Source organism: Phocoena sinus, chromosome 1, assembly GCF_008692025.1.
Source record: "Phocoena sinus isolate mPhoSin1 chromosome 1, mPhoSin1.pri, whole genome shotgun sequence".
In the NCBI taxonomy this organism is placed as follows: Eukaryota; Metazoa; Chordata; class Mammalia; order Artiodactyla; family Phocoenidae; genus Phocoena; species Phocoena sinus.
The window spans coordinates 5,753,690-5,774,204 of NC_045763.1; the positions used below are offsets into that span (position 1 = coordinate 5,753,690).

General features: G+C 49.8%; 1 protein-coding gene across 11 annotated transcripts in view; it reads left to right on the top strand.

Moving 5' to 3' along the window:
- CAMTA1 (calmodulin binding transcription activator 1) overlaps positions 1-20,515 on the top strand; it is an 897,244-nt gene that overhangs the window by 831,855 nt on the left and 44,874 nt on the right. Inside the window, exon 1 of one of the 11 annotated variants that reach the window (XM_032640987.1) lies at positions 11,038-11,225. The exons of 9 other annotated variants lie outside the window; for them this stretch is intronic. The gene's annotated coding sequence lies outside the window, so the exon portion shown is untranslated. Of the gene's footprint in view, positions 1-11,037; positions 11,226-20,515 lie in introns of those variants that run through there. One more of the 11 variants, XM_032641007.1, reaches the window with a different exon arrangement.

Sequence of the window (20,515 nt, forward strand, 5' to 3'; positions counted from 1 at the left end):
CAGATGGAAACCAGCCAAGGGAAGAAGTGTGTCCGGCAGGGTCCAGGAGGGCACCGAACACCCACCTTCCATTGTCTTCTCCCGTGGCTTGTGGTCAACATTAATGTCCCTGCATCAATGTGTGACAACGCTCATGGAAAATCACCAATCAGGGAAGCTCACCTGAGCCTCGGTGTCCAGAGTTTTTCTTGGGGCTCCACCGCGTAGGCGTGAGAGATTGCCCTCATGGCTGACCTCGGTCTCCGGTCTCTCCTGAGTTGGCTGAAACTGTGTGACCGAAAGTCCTTACCCTAAATCACATAGTTGATCCTTCTAGAGTGGCCAGTCCCTACCCTACAACTCTCCACTGTGACCAGCTCCTACCTTAAATCATACTGTAGGACTCTCCAGTGACTCAGGCAAACTGAGCCACTCCCTCCGGCAGGACATTCCAAGGGCTTAGAGATCACCTCCCGGAAGGCAAGGACAAAAGCCAGACCTCTCTTTGGTCAAGGTTAAAGTCTCTACTGTGCAGAATTGCACCTCCCCTCCTCTGCCCCCACCAGCCTGTCTCCCCTGCTCCTCAACCAGCAGACCAATTTCTTTTTGCTGTTCTTGCCTCAAGAGGAAACGCTGAGTGTCTGACATGGTTTTTGCTGTTGTTGTTGCCGTTGTTTTCAAAGTGTCGCCCCTACGCGGATACTGTGTAGCGCTCAGCAGTTCTTTGGGGCTCAAGAACACATTTTATTACGAAAAATGCTTTGGGCAATTACTTTGTCTTCTGCAGAGAATACTGTGCAAAGCTCAAGGTTTCCTGGGCAGCGATGTGAAATTCGCTACATTACAGACCCATCCACTTAAATGTGAAGTCAAATGAGAAATTTTAAGAGCCTTTGACAGCTAAGGTTATTATTCTCACATATGATCTCAATTACCTCTTTAAATTACTCACCTGTTCCCCGGCCCGTGATGCTCTGCAAATGAACCTGCATCCCGTCTCCATCTGCAGACAGCACCCCTGGCTCCGGCAGTGTTCTTTCCTCACTAAAGTGTTCTCCTGTTGGCTCCATTTGGAGCTGCCGCTCAGCCTTCTCCCTCCCCCACCCCCTGGAGGAAGCCCCTCCTCCAACTGTGCTCCTCTTTTTTCCCCCAGCACCTGATGGGAATGGATCTGACCTTGCAAATGGTAACCAGCTGGGTGCACTCGGGAATCTCAGAGCCGGGGTGGGGTCCTGGGCAAAGCATTCCTGCTCAATAATTCACCTTTAAGAGAAAGAGAAAACCTAGATGCAGCATTCGGCCATCTTCTAAGATGTTAACAATTCAGTGTGATTCTCAGACATGAAAAATGCATCAATGCTCTAAGTTTATAAGGTCAGTGATGTTTATTATGACATCAGAAGGCCTGGCCTGGGCCCCCACCCCCGGAACAGCTAAAGCCAGGGGAAGCGCTAGTGTGTAGCTCCGAGCAGGGCCCGCCCAGAAGTCCTGCAGATGTGGCCCTACGAGGTCCGGCTTGATGCCTTCGAAGCCTCCAGTGCCCTGGCACTTGGAGATGGCTGATGCATTTATCACGAGTCTTTCTGCCCGTTCCTGGAAAAGCAGCAGGAGAAAAGCAAGCTCTGAGCAGAGAGCAGTCGTGCAGCAGGAAGTGTGAACCTCCAGGCCCCCTGATTGCACTTACAGACATCATTCCTCCCCCAGCATTCTCGGTTTTGATTCCCAGAAGAAAGTGAGCGGGGGCTCATTTTATATTTGCTGAAAGGCCCTGGCATTGTTTTAAGTTACTTGAAAGTGAGTTAAAGCTGGGAGGATCCTTGGGTGCGGTGGCATTTCGTGTGACAGCATCCCAGGGGATTTCACTTTGATGTGGATGGTGCTTTCCAGGCAGCAGGGCCAAGCCAGGGACTGACCCGGCTTCAGTGGTCCGGAAGCCCGTGAGCCGCAGACCTGCGTGGAGATGTGGCTGCACTGCGAGGGGCCACAGCGGATACCAGGGTGTCAGAGACCAGCTGGGGATGGGGGTACACGTGTGTGTGTAATATATCTGTGCTTTTCCCTGGCCACTCTTGTTTTTCTCAGTAACGGTGCTGAGCACCTAAGGTGTCTAAAACTCCCCCGGAGCTCAACCTGTCAGCTCTGCCTCTCCGAGGCATAGGAGATGGTTGTAGCCTAAGATGCACTGGCCTCTAATTGCGCCTTCCCGTTTGAGTGCTTTCTCTTTGTTTCCGTAACAGAGCGGGATTTGACAAGCCCCTCTCCTGGTGACCTCGGTAATGACTGGTTATTTGTAGGAAGCTGCTGATTGCTTCCCTAAAAGGGGAACTTCCCAGCTCTTGTTACCACCAGTGTCTGAGCTTCAGGGTTTGGTCACAGCAACTGTCAGGATGGTGATTTCAAAGTGGTCTTCAGCGTAAATATCCGGTCTTTTGACTGTTGTCACCTTCAGTCGAATATACTCATTTCTCCTTAATCAGGTTCCCAAGTTTAAAAAAAATGAATAATATCTACTTCGTAAGAAAGTATACCACAGAAGCTTTAGTAAGTGAGTGTACCTTTTGAGTAAACACCGCTGTTCTTAACTGTGACTCTTCTGGGCCATACAAGAGCAGTCCAGTGGGTGCTTGCGATGCTCTCAGACCCCAAAGGCCGAAGCTTCCTGAGATCCTCTCTGGAAGGGTCTGCAGGAGGGTTGGGCCCTGATTTGGCAAGCATGACCTTGAACAGGGAGCCATAGAGTTCTGCACTTGAAGGTCTATGAGCCCTCAGCCAGGTAAAGAGATGCATGGACATGTGGGGAGCTGGGCTTAGAAGACAAAGCTTGTCTTAGCTTGTCTTTGTTACTACCAGGTAACATACCGCAGATGGAACGGCTGAAACAATAGACATTTATTTTCTCACAGTTCTGGAGGCTAGAAGTTCAGGATCAAGGTGTGGGCAGGTTTGGTTTCTTTTGAGGCCTGTCTTCTTGTCTTGCAGACAGCTGCCTTCTCGCTGTGTCCTCACATGGCCTTTTCTCTGTGTGCTGTCTCTTTGTGTGTCCCGATATCCTTCTCGTATAAGGACACCAGTCAGATTGGGTTAGGGTCCACCCTAACAGCCTCCTTTTAATCTAATCACTTCTTTTAAGGTCCTGATTCCAAATACAGTCGTTCTGAGGTCCTGTGAGTCAGGGCTCCAATCTATGAATTTCTGGGGGTGTAAAAACTCAGCCCATGACAGAGCCATTCTCCAAAAATGAGATGTGCTGCTTGAAGAGGATTTCATCACTGTCATGACGGCTTTGCCAAGCCCCAGACCTGCCCTTTGAGACCCCATGGTGGGCCCACAACTCAGACCCGCCCCCCCCCGCCCCCCCCCCCCCCCCCCCCCCCCCCCCCGCAGGCCAGAGGCCTCATCTGGAGTTCTGCTGGCTTGCGCCTGAGTTTTCCAGCTATCTTGGCCAAGGTGTGGACTAGTCCCCTTGCCCTATTGTTTAGCTGAGACAAGGTGCTAACACCTTTTGGGCACCGGGCTACGAGCTTCACAAATAGTCCTTATGATGACCTTGGGATGCAGCTACTATTATCATCCCTGTTTTATAGATGAACACGCTGAGGTCTACAGAAGAGAGTCTTTCCAAGGTGTCAGAGCTGGAAACAGTGCCCCAGCCCTACTGACCCCTGAGCAGTGCGCTCACCACTTGGCTACTCTGCCCTCAAGCGGTTTTAGGCTTCTGCTTCGAATAAAGCCCAGGCACAGACTGGCCTGGCTGGCCCAGCTTAGAGGGTCCCCAGGCCAGACAGGACCCGTCTCCTTGAGTATGTCTGTGTGCCACTCAGACTCCTGGTACCAAAGGGTGGTGTTGCGTTGACAGGCACAGCTTCAGGAAGAGTGCTGGAGGGAGGAAGAGGCCTCGGCCCTGCCAGCCAAGCTGCCAAGCCTGTCTTTTGGTTAAGGAGGGGCCCTTCACCCCATTGGACTGTCACGGAGGCTGTTTCTTTAGCTCTCACATGGGGCCAAGCAGAGAAGCAGCTAAGAGCTCCAGCTCAGGAGTGCGGGGGATCGGGGTCTCTGCTGCTCACTAGTGCACAGTCCAGGGCAAATTACTTAACCCCCTGTGCCTCGGTTTCCTCCTCTGTAAAACCATGGTAATAGGAACACCCACTGCACAAACTTGGTGTGAGGATGAAAGGAATTAACATGTGTAAAGAATGTAGTCACCCAGCAAATACTATCTTGATGATGGTGATGATGGTGATGATGGTGGTGATGGTGGTAATGATGGCAGCTCCCACCCCAAGAGGAAGAACCAGGTCTCTGCCCTCCCCAGGTGGCGTCTGCTTATTAAGCTGTCTTCACTATCCTGTCCGTGGAGGCTATACCTCCTTGTCCATGAGGACCATTCTGCCCAGAGTCCTAGAGCAGGTGGGACCTTGGTGAGTTGGAAGGCCTGGGTGAGACCATGAGCCACATTGGCGTGGGTCCTTGGTCCTCATCCCCAAGCCCCACCCAGGGCGTCCCCTAGTCCCTGGGCTCCCACTTTACATTCGTTATCCAATGTCATCCTCTCCCTGTTTCCGGGTGATGTTTCCATCCCCATTTTACTGACAAGGAAGCTGAATCTCGTCAGGTGACTTGTCCTTTGTCACGCAGCTCAGAGCCGCGGATACTAAAGCCCACTGGGTGCTTTATCACTGCGTGTTACTGCTTCCTGAACGTGTGTTGGATTATCCGCCTTTTGACTCTTGCTCCTTTGAGCAGAGCATGTCTCTGCACGTGCCCTGCTCTCATAGGAGACTGGCCATGTATTTTACCATCTGGCATGTGTATAATCCTGGGGGCGGGGGCACAGGGAATGGATGGGCCTGTATGAGCCACCAGGGAGAGTGTGTGAAGGTGGTTTCTTTCCCCCAACTTCTTTGGATTCTCTTTCTGCATCATGGCCCTTAGGAGAAACCCCCAAGTTCCCAGACTGAGCTGACAGTGTTCCCGGGCTGATACCAATCCCGGCAGCACGGTTTGCCCTGGTAGCAAACACCTTGTCTCATACAGCTGTCCCCCACAGTAATCTAATGCTGTGTAACAAAGCACCCCAAAGCTGAGTGGCTCAAAATAGCAAGCATGTGCCAGTGCCCTCAATGCTGTGGGTTGCCTGGGGGCACGCACGCAGCTGCATTCATGGGACTGGTCATTTCAAATCCACAGTCCCTGCAGCTGAAGCACAGGGGTGTTTGCTGTGTCAGGTCCCACTGGACCTGCACGAGGACCCCATGTGCATGGCCTTAGACCTCATTTTGCAGAAGAGGAAAGTGAGGCACAGGAAGAGAAAGGAGCTTGGCACACAGGTAGGTAGTGGTGATGCAGGAAACAGCGTCCGGGCTGCCCTGCCCCCACCCAGAGCCTCCCTCCCATGGAAGGCTCAGAGGTCTGACAAGGACACTGGCAGCTCAGCTGAGGCTCTCTGCAAAACTCACCTTCACCCCTGAATCAGCCAACCATTGTGATGGAGAAGCCCGGCCTATCAGGGACCTCTCCAAGGGGAACCCCAAGTTCAGGCCACGGTTCTCTCCAGGACCCCTAGCTGTCAAGGAGGCAGTCACAACAAGTGGGAACTTGATGGACTCACCCCTGGCCTTTTCACAATCCTTCAGAAGCACAATTAGACGGGTGCCCTCTTCCATCATCCTTCTGCCCCATGGGGTCACAATCACAGGATTCAGCGCCTCCCCTGTGTCTGTCTTGTCTCCTCGCTGAGAAGTCACCTAGCCAGGCCACATTCTCCACCTGCTGCCACCATGTCCCACCGAGGGCCAGACATGGGGGCTCAGTGAGCACGAGGGGACCCACTGACAAAGGATCTGCCATCAGACCCTTCTGATTTTGGCTTTTCTTTTCCCATCACTCAGTTTTCTCTTCTAAAATTAATCCACTGATTCTTTTTATACTTCATTCTTTTTCTCTTCCTCTTATTGTCTGTGTGTATATCTCCACTGAGATATAATTAACATACCATACACTTCACCCATTTAAAGTGTACAATTCAAAGTTTTTTAGTCTATTCACAGGGTTGTACAGTCAATAGCACAACCCAATTTTTGAACAAGTTTATTCCTCCAAAAAGAAACCCTTTTACCCATTAACAGTCCTGTCCCACTGCCCCCAAGCTCCTCCCTCCTCTCCCGCCTAAGGCAACTATTCATCTACTTTCAATCTCTATAAGTCTGCCTGTTCTGGAGTCATATCATATGTGTTCGTTTGGACTGGCTTCTTTCACTTAGCATTATTTCTCCAAGGTCCATCCATGTTGCAGCAGGTGTCAGTTCTTCGTTCCTTTTCATTGCCATATAAATGTCCATATGTGTGGACATATGTCTTCATTTCTCTTGGGTATATACGTGGAGTGGAATTGTGGGGTCATATGGTAACTCTATGAGTAAACTTTTGAGGAAGAGCCAGACTATTTTCCAAAGGAGCTGCACTATTTTACATTCCCACCAGCAGGGTAGGAGTGTTTCAGTTTCTCCACTTCCTCACCAACACTTGTTATTGTCCATCTTTTTTATTACAGACATCCTGTGGATGTGAAGTGGTATCTGATTTGCATTTTTGTGGTTTTGATTAGTGATTCTGATTTACATTTCCCCAATGATTAATGTTGCTGAGCATATTTTCATGTGCTATTAGCCATTTGTTTATCTTCTCTGGGGAAATATCTATTCAGAGCCTCTGCCCATTATAAAAAGAAATAGGTTGCTTTTTATTCTTGAGTTGTAAGAATGATAAGGAATACAAGTTCCTTATCACGTATATGATTTACAAATATTTTCCCCATTCAGTGAATTGTCTTTTTCACTTTCTTGATGGTGTCCTTTGAAGCACAAATGTTTTCGATTTTGATGAAGCCCAATTTTTTTTTTTTTTTTTTGGTTGCTTGTGGTTTGATGGCATAGCTAAGAAACCATTGACAAATCCAAGGACATGAAGATTTCCCTCGACATTTTCTTCTAAGACGTTTGTGGTTTGGCTTTTATATTTAAGTCTTTGATCCATTTTGAATTAATTTTTACATATGGTGTGAGGTAGGGGCCCAACTTCATTCTTTTACGTGGGGACATCCAGTTACTCCAGCCCTCTTTGTTGAAAAGACTATCCTTTCCCCATTGAATTATTTTGTCACTCTTACCCATGGTTTCTAAGAATACTTTTATATTTCCTAAGGCCTTAAAGATACAATGAATATGCATCTTGCATTTATTTTTAAGTTGTCACTTAGTTTTTATTAGATTATTTTTTATTAGAAGTTGATATATGCAGAAACATATTTGATTTCTTATGAGACAGGAGAGGTGAAGTTATGCTGCAGTAACAAACAACCCCGTGTCAAATGATTTATTTCTCTCTCACGCTCAAGTCCAATGCCAGTTGCTAAGGAAGGTCCGATTCATCACAGTTACTCAGGGACCTGGCCCAGTAGAATCTACATCTTGACATAAACAAGCATCCCAGTTGCCGGGGCTGAAGAAAAGAAGTCCTGGTTCTTAGAAATTTCCCAGACTGCTTTCTTAAACAAAGGGAATCTTAATGATGGCAAGAATTTTTAGGTACTTGGAGAGCCATCACAGGGGCAAAATGAGTGCAGGTTCAGAACTTGAAACCCAGACCTGCCGCATACGGTCTGTATAACTTTAGTCAAGTTATCTGACTCCTTGCAGCCTCGTTTTTTCCTCTGTACAATATCCAGCTTGCAGGAGAAATAGTAGCAGTGTATGTGAGTGTCTAGCATAACAGCAGGCAGATATCAGGTACCCAACAAACCGTAGTTCCCTTCATCCTCCTGAGACCCTCAGCAGAGGTTAGGGCTGGGATACGGACACACCATCTCTGCTTTAAGATGCAACAGTTGCCCTTGGTCTGGGTGCTACCAAGTGAAGTCATCACCGAGCAAAGTTTTCTTCTTCACTATTTAAAAAAATGACCCCGGTTTACTCAAAGCCCCATAAAAACCTAGTGGAAGAATTTGCCTGAAGCACATGCCTGTCTCACCCTGTCATTTCCTAACCTGGAAGAGAGGAGCATGAATACCCACGAGGAAAGACACCCTGCCAGCACACTGCCTGAGCTCTGAGCTTACTCCAGAAGCATCCAGCTCACCCTGCCCCAGCTCCACCTGCCTTTCCAGGTGTGGGCCCAGGGAGGGCACTTGCTCTTGTGGCCTCCACCCCGAGACAGAGGTGCAGAGGGGAAGGAGAGCGACAGATCTTCCAAGAGGGGAATGGCCCCAGCTGAGGACTTTCCTAGTGCAGAAATGTCACCTCGGGCTGCCTGGAAGGAGAGCTCCAGGCTGCTGACCCCAACTCTGACATCAGGGCACAGCCAATGTGTTGAAGCAGCCATGGCTAAATGTTTCTTTCATGCCAGGTGGACATGAGGAGCTGCTGGAGGAAGGGTGAAGGGTCATGGAAGGCAGCTGGGATGCTCAGGTCTGAACGACAGCTGAACTTCTGCCTTTTCAAAAGCAAACCCAAGGGGGAAGAAAAAAACCAAAACCAAACAAACCAAAACCAAACAACAAAGTTCCCCACCTGAAAGAAAAGTCTGGAGGCTTTTTCTTTAGCTGGGGTCCAGGTGGCTGAACCTGGACCCAATCATCCTGAGTTCCCTGCACTGAGTGTATAAAGGCAGGTGTTGCCCCTCGTCATCCCACCTCCCCAGTTGGTCTCTGTTGCTCACAATCTACTCAGAGCAATTCAACAACTATTAGCTGAATCCTTCCAGCGTGCCTGGAATTGTGCAAGGTGCCAAGATAAGTTAAGACTCCATTCCTGTTCTCAAGGAGATTAGAGGTGTCTCCTTCTTAGCTAACAACTAACTTTTAAAAATACTTATTAATGTACAGTACATATGGAAATTGCATATATCATAAGTATGTGAAACTCAGCTCAGTGAGTTTTCACAAACTAAAACCAGTGCCCAGGTCAAGAAGAGAACATTACCAGAAACCCAGAAACCCACCCCCACTCCTCTCCAGTCACTATCCACCACTCCAAGACACCCTGATTCTGATGGCAACAAGAGCGAACTTGTATTGAGTGTAACTTATGTGCCAGGCACCACTGGTTTAAGCATCTGACATCTATCGGCTCATCTAATTCTCACCCATAGATCTGAAGGCACAGCCCATGGGGTACACAGTTAGCAAATAGGAGAATCTAACTACCATTGTCCCCGACTACTACCCTTACATTGCCTCTCCTGGAAACAGAGTGCTGAAATAGTAACGCATAACAATGCCCCTGGGTCTGCTCCGCTGAGAGCAGCCAGGGGATCTGAGCCGGGCCTCAATGAATGGATAAGAATGCCCCTAGCAGATAACGCGGGGGGGGGGGGGGGGGGGGGAAGTGCACAAGCAGAGCAGGGGAGCGCAGGGGTCCAGTGTGGTGAGAGCAGGGCAGAGGCAATGGGGGTGGGAATATGAAGGACTTGTTGGAGCAGGATTGTGAGTGCGTTCGAGTGTTCTGACTTTGCCGGGGCAGGTGAGGGACTTGCTGAGGTTTAGAATCAGCCATCGGCTCCCGAGAGTGAGACCATACTCCACCTGCTCGCTTTGCTGGCTTAGAGGCGTGGCACAGGATGGGAGCCAGCCCCACTAGGGATGTCCTTGGGCTTGGTCTCTAAACAACGACTCAGTTTTGGTTGTATAGTCTTGAGGGCTGTGCAAAATTCTGTGGTTGTTTTCGTGTGCGTTTGGGTAGGCTCAGTAAAAGAGACTCTGCCCCCATCTTTCGAGACGCTTTTTAACCCAGATGGCAGAAAGGAGACATAACCAGTTTTTACGATCTTTGAGAATATGAGGGAAAAAAGAGAAGATGGGCTCATCACAAGTCTGCACGGGCCAAGCACTTTGTGTTTGCAAGGCCGTGGGTGGGGTTAATTGAATGGGCAGGACTACACCTGTTACAGGGAAAGGAGAAGGGGTGGTGGTGTCCATTTGGGACGTCTGGGAAGGCTGCTTGCAGACGTGAGTCTTGATGGAGAGGTGTGACTTGGGCTTTTGGCGGGAAGCAAGAGACACTATGCAGAAGCATCCAAGTGAGAAAGCCGAAGCCAGAACTTTTGGACACCAGGGTTAGAGCCGAGGGATGGGCAGAGGCCCTAGAACTTCAGTTAAGGAGGTCAGGCCCTGCGCCGCCGGAATGGGCGCCTTGGACACTCCTGAACTCCCATGGGCGCCGTCCTGCAGCGTCCCTGCCCAGACATCCTCGGCCCCGTCCTGGCCGACGACCCGGGCCCCTCCGCACTCCGACCCCGGGACCCGCCCAAGTGCCCCGGCGGCCTCCCGGGCGCTGCCCCGGCTCCGCAGCCGTCGGCCGGCTCACCGTGCCCCGCGCCCCTCCTTCCCGCCCAGCCCTCCGCGCTCCCCCGCTCGCGGCGCGGCGCGGCGCAGCGCAGCGCAGCGCCGGCTCCTCCCGTGGCTGCATTGCAGACGCCGCAGCCGCCGCCGCCGCCGCCGCAGGGCGCGCCGGGGCTGCGCCGGGAGCCCGGGCCCGGGTACGCGGGGCCCCAGGGTGCGGGGCTCCCGAGCGGACCCGACGGCGCCGCGGGGCCGGGAGTCGGTGGCCGGGCGAGGGGCGGCTTCTCAGGCCGGGAGCACGCGGCCCGAGCGCCCCTCCCGCGTGGTGCGTGCCCCAGAGGAGGCCGCCTGGGGCTGTGGGCCCGGGGGAGAGGGCGCGGCCGTCGGGCTCGGAGTCGTCCCTGCCCTCGAGGGGACCGTGGCCACCCGGCTGGCGGGCCTCCCGGAATCTGGGCGGGGGAGCGGGCGACAGCATCTCGAGGGGCCGTGGCGCCGCGCTCCGCCCGCACCCTCCGGGCCGGGCCCGCCGCCGTCCAGCGCGGCCCCGCGGGGCTCGGGCGCAGTTCCGGCGCAGTCCCCGCGCCGAGCGGCTCCGCGCCCCACACCTGCCTCTGCCCGGCTCCGGGTGACGTGGCGCCCTCCGATTGGCCCGCGGGGCCCAGAGGGCGGGGCCGATGCCGGTGAGCTCACCGCCGCGCCCCGCCATTGGCCCGGGCGGCGCACTCGGGCTGTGGCGGGGAGACAGCGGTACCCGGAGCCCGAGTCGTTCCAGCCGCGGCGTGTGGAGCTGAGCGGGTCAGGGCAGGGCTGGGCTGTCGGGGCCGGGCCAGGCGGGGCCGCGCGGGAGGAATAGGAAGACAGAGGCGGCTCGGCGCCAGCCCGACCGAGCGTTGGTCGTGCTCACCAAGTCGGAGTGAGTGTGCGTGCGGCCGAGGGGAGAGTCGGCCGGGCGCGTGCGGGGCGAGGGCGGTGGCCGGCGGGGGCGCGCGGGCCGGCCGGGCGCGCGGGGGCGGGGCTGGGGGCGGGCGCGCGCCGCGGCCGGGGCGTGGGGAGCACCCGTGCCCGCGGCGGGGGCGCGCGTGTTTACGCGAGGGGGGAGTCACTGTGTCGGAGGAGCGGGTGCGAGGACACGCGCGTTTGTGGAGGAGCCGGGGGGTCGTGGGAGGGGCGCGCGTGTTCACGCGAGGGAGGAGTGTTTGGACGCGCGAGTGTGCGTGGGGCCCGGCGCGTGTTTACGGGGCGAGCGTGCAGGAGGGGGTGTTTGGCTGAGCGTGCGGAGCGCGTGTTGATGGAGCGAGGGGGAGGGCGTGAGCGTGTTTGCGGAGCGGGGGTGCGGACACGGGTGTTTACGGTGCGAGTGGGAGAGTGAGGGGGCGCGTGAGCTGATGGAGAGAGCGCAGGGACTGAGTGTGTTTTGAGGCACGAGTGCGCGTGGCGCCCGGCGTGTTTACCGAGCGAGTGTGGGTGAGGGGGGGTGGCACCACGCGTGTTCGTGGAGCTAGTGGGGGAGCGGGGGGAGCGAGGCCGGGAGCGCGCGCGCGTGTAGCTGCGAGGCGGTGGGGGCTGGCGTGGGTGTGAGAACACGCGTGTGCGCGCGAGTTCGTGGGAGTGTTTGGGTGAGTGGCGGTCTGGGGACGCGCGTGCGGGGAGTGGCCGGCGCGAGCGGCGCGGACGCCCGTGGGGCCGCCGGCTGGTTTTCGTTTGCGAGGCGCGTCTGGGCGGCGGGCTTTTCGGATCGAGTGCTTGCTCCCGCGGCCAGGCGTGGGGAGAGGGGCGGGGCCGGGCGCCCGCTCCACGGGGAGAAGGGCGAGGGGAGAGGAGCAGGGACAAGTGCCCACTTGGCGGGGAGAGTGGCCGGGACAGACTGGCCCTCGGCCCCAGACGCCTCTGCGGGACAAGGCGGTTGGAGGCTGCCTTTTCCTAGCAGGCCAATGGAGTGAATGAACGTTTTGTTAATCCGTGCGTAGAACACGGGCGGGGAAAGTTGGTGGAGTTCAGAGACTAAAGGTTTGGAAGAACTTCCTGAGAGCTTTGCTTCATTTCAGAGCAGGGACTGGAGAGGCGCGTTGACCCTTGCTCCCACCAGCCAGGCTCCGCGTGGCCTTCTTGCATTTGTAAGATCGCTCCTGCTTTGGTTTCCTAGGTAACGGCCCAGCGTCGGGACCGGTCCTGATGGTGGTCAAATGTTAGAGACCATTTTTCAATCTTCGTCGATTTCTGCAGCCATCACATTTCCGAAAATATAGTACTCTTGCAAATAATCTTCCTAATCAATTACTTCACCAGGGAATGATGGCAGTCTTAAAGCCTGTTTTGGATTTTGTCCACCGTTGCTTGGTATGATTTCTACTGGTTAGTCTGAAATATATTGATATAATTGGCAAAGCAGATACGGTAAACATGAGAAGTGCTCTCAGATAATTATGAAGTGCCTCGTGTATTTGTTTGTTTGAACGCATTATATTTTTCCCATCAGTGAGGCCAAAACCTGAAATTTGAAAATTGTGATCCCCCAAAGTTGTGTCACATACGGTAGAATGGCTGGCTGTATATAAAGGAGTCCTCTTCTCTCTCTGTCTAAAGGAATTGTTTGGAGAGTTTCCCTACAGAATCTGTCATGTAGAGAAACTGTTGCTTGGGAACCTGATAAAAAGAAATATGTTAAGCCGTAGCGCTTTCCATGGTGTTTGTTTATGGAAATATATTTATTATTTTAAGCCCAAAATTAGACGATAGCAAATAAGCTTATGTTTCTCTTTTTCTTAGTGTTAGATTTCGGGAATAATAATGTTTAATGTTCTAGAAAATAGCATTTACTTACAGGGTATGCATTTCCCCAGTAAATTCCGATTGGTGAAAACAGCAGAGGACTGCCTGGAATTCCTAAGGGACCTGGACCCAGGCATTCTAATTAATTGTATTCCAAATAACCTAAATGGAAACACAGTATTTAATGCAGTAGTTAATAACAACATTGTATCCTTTAAGGATCCTTATTAACTCTTCGGCTCTTTTGTTTTTTTTTTTTTTGGTAACTCTTCCACTTTTGTGATAGACATGCGGAGACACGTTATTATTTTCTTTGGTTCTCTGTGGAGGGCTCTGCTGGGCCTTCCTGCCTGTAACAGCAGCTGGCCCCGCTGCAGGACGTTCATGTTGGGCCATCCTAGAAAACATGGGTAACAGGTGGCACAGAAAAGGTTTTACTTCACACGAGAAAGATGGTGAAGTTAAAGAATCAGTTGACCTTGAAAGTTTCCCGCGTGAAAGGTATGAGCCTCGTATCGATGGCTACAATTCAGATGCTCAGCTCAAGGTCCCTCACCTTCTGGCACTGCCAGAAATGTCCATTTTGGTAACCTAGAGTTTCCTTTGGGGACCGTCATGATTTTTCTGATGTTTTCGATCCTCGCCCTTGTGAACTTCTGACGTTACAGAACTGTACTTGTAGGCTGCCTTTTAAAAATGTTCGAGGAAGATTTTACATGTTGTTTTCACATTTATTTAAAGCTCGCAATGAAGACCATTTTGTTAAACGTGGCACCATTCTTTAGCCGGTGCAGTGGTTTCGGGAAGTCCTTTATTCTCCCTTAGCAGCGTCCACTTCCCGATCCCTTTCCCAGTTGTTTGAGTGTGCCTGCTGTATCTTTTCACATTTAAAGGGCTTTGCTCTGCCTGACTTAACGTGGGTTAATATTGGTATCCCATCGATGGTTTCGAACGAAGACACCACCTGAGTGGTGCCAGGTCTTCATCGTTAAATATCAACCGTGCCATCTTGTCACACTATATAAGCAGAGTATTTGGGAGTTTATTTCAGTTATATATTCCTTTGCCAAAATGCTTTTGGCATTCACGCGCGAGGTAGTTTATTTGCGTACACCTAACCTTTTTTTTTTTTTTTTTTTTTAAAGGGGGTTTAAGGGAGCTTACAGAGATACATATTAAGCAGTGAGAATAGGTGAAATAAAGAGGGAGTAGGCAAAAGGATAGTGAGTGTCCAGGAAGGTGAAATGGGGACGAATGAAGTTAGTAAATGACATTCATTCCATAAAGACTTCCACACTTTCTAGAGGCAGGCCATGAACTGCCTTCTAGGCTCTCTGTCAGTTGTAGAAGTGACAGGCTTAATTTTGTCTTTATTACACCTCACACACCATGCGTTTTCTTATGTTCCATGGAAATTCTGACAGCCATCAGTGAGGTTTGGGTGATGGTGGGAGACGTCTAGACACGGTGCGTTGGATTACCTTAAAGCCTGCATGTTAGCATTGGTCACGTTGAACACTTAGGAAGCACCTGGGAACCTGCCGGGTGACCCCTCACCTGAGGACACGAGCTCATGATCATGAAGGTCATCAGTGATGGTCGTAACCCTTCCTGAGTGGATTGTCCTGAAGTCAAAAGACCGACTTTTCTTTGTTATAAGTGCCTCCAAATATATTAAATTACCATTTATCAAGTACCAACATTGACCAGTTAGTGTATGTTTTTTCACCTTTCTTCTTCTGACTTTCACCACCCTCCAAATCTGATCCCACTCTGTTAGTCCGCCTTCCCCCGTCCACCAGCAGCTACTCAGCGTGTTTTGCATTCCTGCTCTCCATTTAAAATTCTTCCTCCTTATTCTCTGAGCCCAACTCACGCCTGATCTCATTAATGAACCCTTTCCCCTCATCCCCCAGATTAGGTGAGCAGCTCTTTGCGGTGCAGGGTGGCACTGAAGGTGTATCTTCCCCGACTACCCCTAGCGTAATGGAACCTGGGAGGTGGAGTTTCATAAATACTGTTAGTTAACGAAACAATTATATGCGTGGTGTTACTCCTTGGATAGAGTGAGAAGAATGTAACAAGAAAGTTCTAAAGCATACATTCAGTTCAGTCCTCCCTGTTGGTGATTTAGACACAAACTCCACAGGATCTCCCATTCAGGTCCATTCAAGGTCCGTAGGGGATTTGGGTTTCCAGTTAAGTGGTCTCGAAGTGGCCCTAAAAGTCTTGGCCTGTGTCAGTGTAGAATAGCAGGGTCTCAGTCGAGCCTTTCGGGATTTCTTAAGATTGGCCAGAAGCTTGCCGTCTAGGAATGTGTATAGGTAACAGCTGTTTGCTTGAATATAATATGGTAGGATGAGTACTAGGTTTTTGTTTTAGCTCTGTCTCTTAAGTGAATGAGAAATCGTAGGTAACTCACCTTACAGTCCTGGATCGGTGCCTTACCTGTTTCCTAAGCCTATTAGTAGTGGGTCAGGAAATTAACTTAGTGGTCAGCATCATCAGTTGTTAAAATCGGAATGCACTGCTCATAGCATGGGCAAGTAGCAATTCGGGAAGATTTTGTTTCAGGGGTGTGTGTGCGTGCACGCGTGTACGTGTGTGTGTACTGGGTTCTGTTTCTTTCTGTGGGCCACAGTCAAAACCTATCGAAAGTCCCTGGACCAGATAATTCATAATTCTCTTTAAATCGCAGTGTTCTGTAATGATTCTCTCGTGTGGGATATATCTGTCGTTACGATAGTCAATGTGGCAGTAACTTAAGGCGTGAGTGAGTTCGGATACTTCTGAAGGCATTTAATCCACAACAGCAGATTGCTAGCTAGGCAGGAGCTCAGTACACCTTTCTCTGTTTTTCTGATTTATTTGGGTAATCAGAATGTTTGAAGTGAGCATGACAGCTGATTTCTGCCAAAATTTATCCCATGTTTTATAGAGAGCTTCGAACGATTCTTATGTACTACCACTAAGGTCTGTTTAATGATATTGATTTGTGTATGTGTGTGTGTGTGTGTCTGTGGAAGCAGAATTTAACCAGGATTTATTTAGTAAAAGGATCCACATTTCAGTTGATGGATTCACCTTAGGCTCTTCCTTCAGCTTTAGGTGACAGAACTCCAACTCAAGCTGGCTTCTGTAAAAAAGAGAATTTATTGACTCTCGTGAAGTCCAGTTTTGGTGTTGTCTTCAAGTATAGCTGGTCCCAGATGCTCAAGTGATGTCATTAGAAACCTGTCTCTCCCTCTCTTGGCTCTCCTCTCCTCTCTGTTGATTTTATTCTCGGGCAGGGGTTCCTGACGCAGTAGCAAGATGACCCGCTCAAAGCTCCAGGCTTTTATTTTGCCAGTTTAGCAAATATCTCCAAGAAGACAGCACTTCGTTCCCAGTAGTTCCAGGAAATGTTCTGTCCTTACTGGCCCAGCTTGACTCATGTTTCCAATCCCTTGAATAAGGAGGGGTAGTACTCTCATTAGCAAGACCTGGCTCACCCACCCCTGGAGACAAGAATTGTGGTGAGAACCACCTGAACTGAGCATAGGGCATCTCCCAAATGAGAAGCACGGTGCCATGGCCAGGGACCGGGAAAGGGATGCTGGGCAGGTGTACTGTGCTGATGTTCACCCTTAACTCTCATGTTCCCGAAGAAAGCACCCTTCGTTCTGAAACCGCAGCAGCGCATAACAAGGCTCATTCCATGCTTTCATTTTCACGGTCCCATTTTAAATGAAGACACACCAGAATCGTTACCTTTCAGCAGACCTTTAAATGGGTGCTGACTAACAATCCCTAGGCCCATTTTCAGAAAATATGATTCAAGTCCTTAATATTTCACTCTGTGGTTTGGAATATTCAACAAAAAATTTCTTTAAACACCCTTTTGTCTTTTCTAGTGAAAGAGACCATTCATTCCATTCTAGCCAGCATCATTGCCCCTGGCATTTGTGTGTGTGTGAAAGATGTTTTACCTAATAATGTAAAAAAGAGGAAGGGCCCAGCCTAAAACTGATGACGTTCTAAAAGCTTATAAATCAGTTGAATATTTCCCAGATAAACAGTGCAACAAATGGTGGGTAGGTTCCCAGGCTAGACGGAGGACAAAAACCTTTTGAATCCATAATAGCTACTCTGAATTTGCGGGAGAAAAAAATCAAAATAATGTGCGTGCGTGCATATATCACATACAAACTGTAAAACACTGAACTACCTAATCTACATGATATATAAATACATGGCCTACACGTCCATGTTCCAAAACAAATGGAAAAAAGTGAACTTCACATTTGAATATTGAATATTAAATATGCGGCTTGAATAGAAATAAATGTATATGTAAAATACCTTCAGTCAAGGGAAACTTCTTGGTGAAGATTCTTATTTCACAGGATAGAACCCAAAATGATTCTCTGAAATTACAAAGTCCAGCTCTCACTTTTTAGAGGAATAAACCCAGAGAGAGTAAATAACTTCAGTTTCTTGATAACATAACCCATTATTATTATCCATGATAATTACAATCCTATTTTTATTCGTGAATTGAGCAAAGGAGAGAGAGAGAGAGTGAGAGAAATCCTTCTTAGTATCTCGAAGAGTTACGGCAATGAAAAGGGAAAGGAGAATGTGGGTTAAAGAGGTGGTGTACGTGTCAAAGGTTGTCTGAGGAGAAATTGACTGAACCATAAGCAATAAGAGGAGGAGCTTCTTAAGAAGGAAGAAAGGAGACGGTGGGAACAGATGTGGGGTCGCTTTCCCATACTAGTCCCTGGGAGACATTCACCATTAACCTAAATAACCTTACTGGGGTCTGTGGTTGATGAAAGTGGACCAGGAATTTCATAACTCAGACTGTCTATATCATGGTATCCTTTTTTTTAGATGTTGGGGGTAGGAGTTTATTAATTTATTTTATTTATTTTTGCTGTGTTGGGTCTTCGTTTCTGTGCGAGGGCTTTCTCTAGTTGCGGCAAGCGGGGGCCACTCACTATCGCGGCCTCTCTTGTTGCGGAGCACAGGCTCCAGACGTGCAGGCTCAGTAGTTGTGGCTCACGGGCCCAGTTGCTCCGTGGCGTGTGGGATCCTCCCAGACCAGGGCTCGAACCCGTGTCCCCTGTGTTAGCAGGCAGATTCTCAACCACTGCGCCACCAGGGAAGCCCTATCATGGTATTCTTTAGGACTAGTTTCAGTTCCTAAACTCTTCTGTGGGAGTTACTTACAGGACATGCTTATAAGAAGCTCCCCCTACAAAAAAAAAAAAAAAGGTTCAGATAAGTTTAGGAGACACACCTACCATTAGCTTTCCCCAGCAATTTAGAGTGCACGTTCGAATAATAAGGTTCAGAAAAGTCATATGTTAAAGAAATACAAATGTACTTAGTTAAAGAAATACAAATGTACTTTCACTGTTGTGGCCTCTCCCATTGCGGAGCACAGGCTCCGGACGCGCAGGCCCAGCGGCCATGGCTCACAGGCCCAGCCGCTCCGCGGCATGTGGGATCCTCCCGGACCGGGGCACGAACCCGTGTCCCCTGCATCAGCAGGTGGACTCTCAACTACTGCGCCACCAGGGAAGCCCTCCAAAACATCTTCAACCCAACATTCTGTTTTTATGGTCTGCTGAGATGTTACCTCACGAAATGGTTCTGAGCCTGGAATCCATAGATGTCCCATGGCTCTGAGTCTCCTGAAATTACATGCAAAACTTTGTATGTATGTATTTTTCTGGGAAAGGATTTGTAGCTTTCATCACCGTCTAAGAGCCCATGAACATTAAGGGTAAGAAGGGTATGGGTTCTTTTCTTACAAGGGAAGTCCAAGTCCAGTTTCCCTTAAATATCCATCTGTATGTTTTATGTCAGCCTAGCGGTATCACTCAGCAGGCCTGGGCAGTCACTCCGGGGGTGCCCAGAGATATGGAGAGATCCACGTTGTAAACAGGGAGCTGACTTGATTGTGTTTATTGTCAAATGGATTTAAAAATTGGCAGCTACTCTCTTTCCGTCAAGAATTGTGGAAAGAAATGCCCTATACAGGACACTGCCGTATCGCTAACTCCAGATGTGTTCATTTCCAAACAAAGAAGAGAACAGGTTATTTTATTGCAGTAAAGCGACTTTTTGAAAGTTAAGGGCCTGCAGAAGAGAAATCCATTGAGGGTTAATGTTAAACAGTTAAGAACCAATTAAATTAGAGAAAGCTTTTCCTTCAAGAAATGTAAAACATTCAACTCACCTACTTTTATTTAATTATTTAAATTTATTTTATTTATTTATTATTTTTGGCCATGTTGGGTCTTCGTTGCAGTGCGCGGGCTTCTCATTGTGGTGGCTTCTCTTGTTGCGGAGCACGGGCTCTAGGCATGCGGGCTTCAGTAGTTGTGGCACGCGGGCTCAGTAGTTGTGGCTCGTGGGTTCGGTAGTTGTGACTCATGGGCTCTAGAGCGCAGGCTCAGTAGTTGTGGCATACGGGCTTAGTTGCTCGGTGGCATGTGGGATCTTCCCGGATCAGGGCTTGAACCCGTGTCACCTGCATTGACAGACGGATTCTTAACCACCGCGCCACCAGGGAAGTCCCCCAGTATTGCCTTTATTGCAAGGATGTTGAGGTCCATTGCATCGCAGCCTTCCTTATTAATAAGCATCTGTAGGAGACGTTTCTTTCAGCTCTTAGTACCTGGAAGAGCCATATTATCCACAGCAACTGACAGTGATCTTGAAACTGACTGCCTCCCTTTTTGCTTTGTTTGCTAAGTTCAGCAAAATTTGGGACTCACAGTTAACCATTTTAGAGGATTTAATATGTCTTTTCTGTATAACGGCTTTACCCAAGCTTTATTTTATTCTCTTCATGAATCGTCGTCTTACCTAATCTCTTGTTAATCATGAGTGTTTCTATCAGCCACCTCAAAGAGACATACCTAGATCCAGGACTGGTTCCGGTTAAGTGAGGGCAGGGAGGGAAATAGAGAGGTTGAGAGGAAATGGATTAGGGCAGTGAAGGGAAATCGGGAAGGAGAGGAAGAGGGGAGAAAAGAGAGGTGAAGCTGCGTTAGGGATTTGCGAGGGATGCGTCCCAGGGTTAGCGCCCACTGCCATTTGAGTTAGTTATTGACCTTTTGTTCCATCATGTAACTGCTCCCGAACCTTTAGATCAACTACGCTAAGTCACCTACCTACAGACCTTCAAGTTGTGAACTTTTAAAGATGCGAACGTGTGTTTGCACGTCCAATCACGTAAGTTCACGTGTCTGGCATACATTGTCATGTGCGTGCATCCACTACAAGTGGTTGTGCTTTTGTGTACTTTATAGTACTGTATTGAGTACAGCAGTACAGCATCTTTATTTAAAGCCCAGGATGTCCGGAAGCACGTGTAAAAGCAGTGGTGATGTAGCTGTTAGTGCTAAGGAGCTCCAAGCAGTCACGATGGAAAACAAA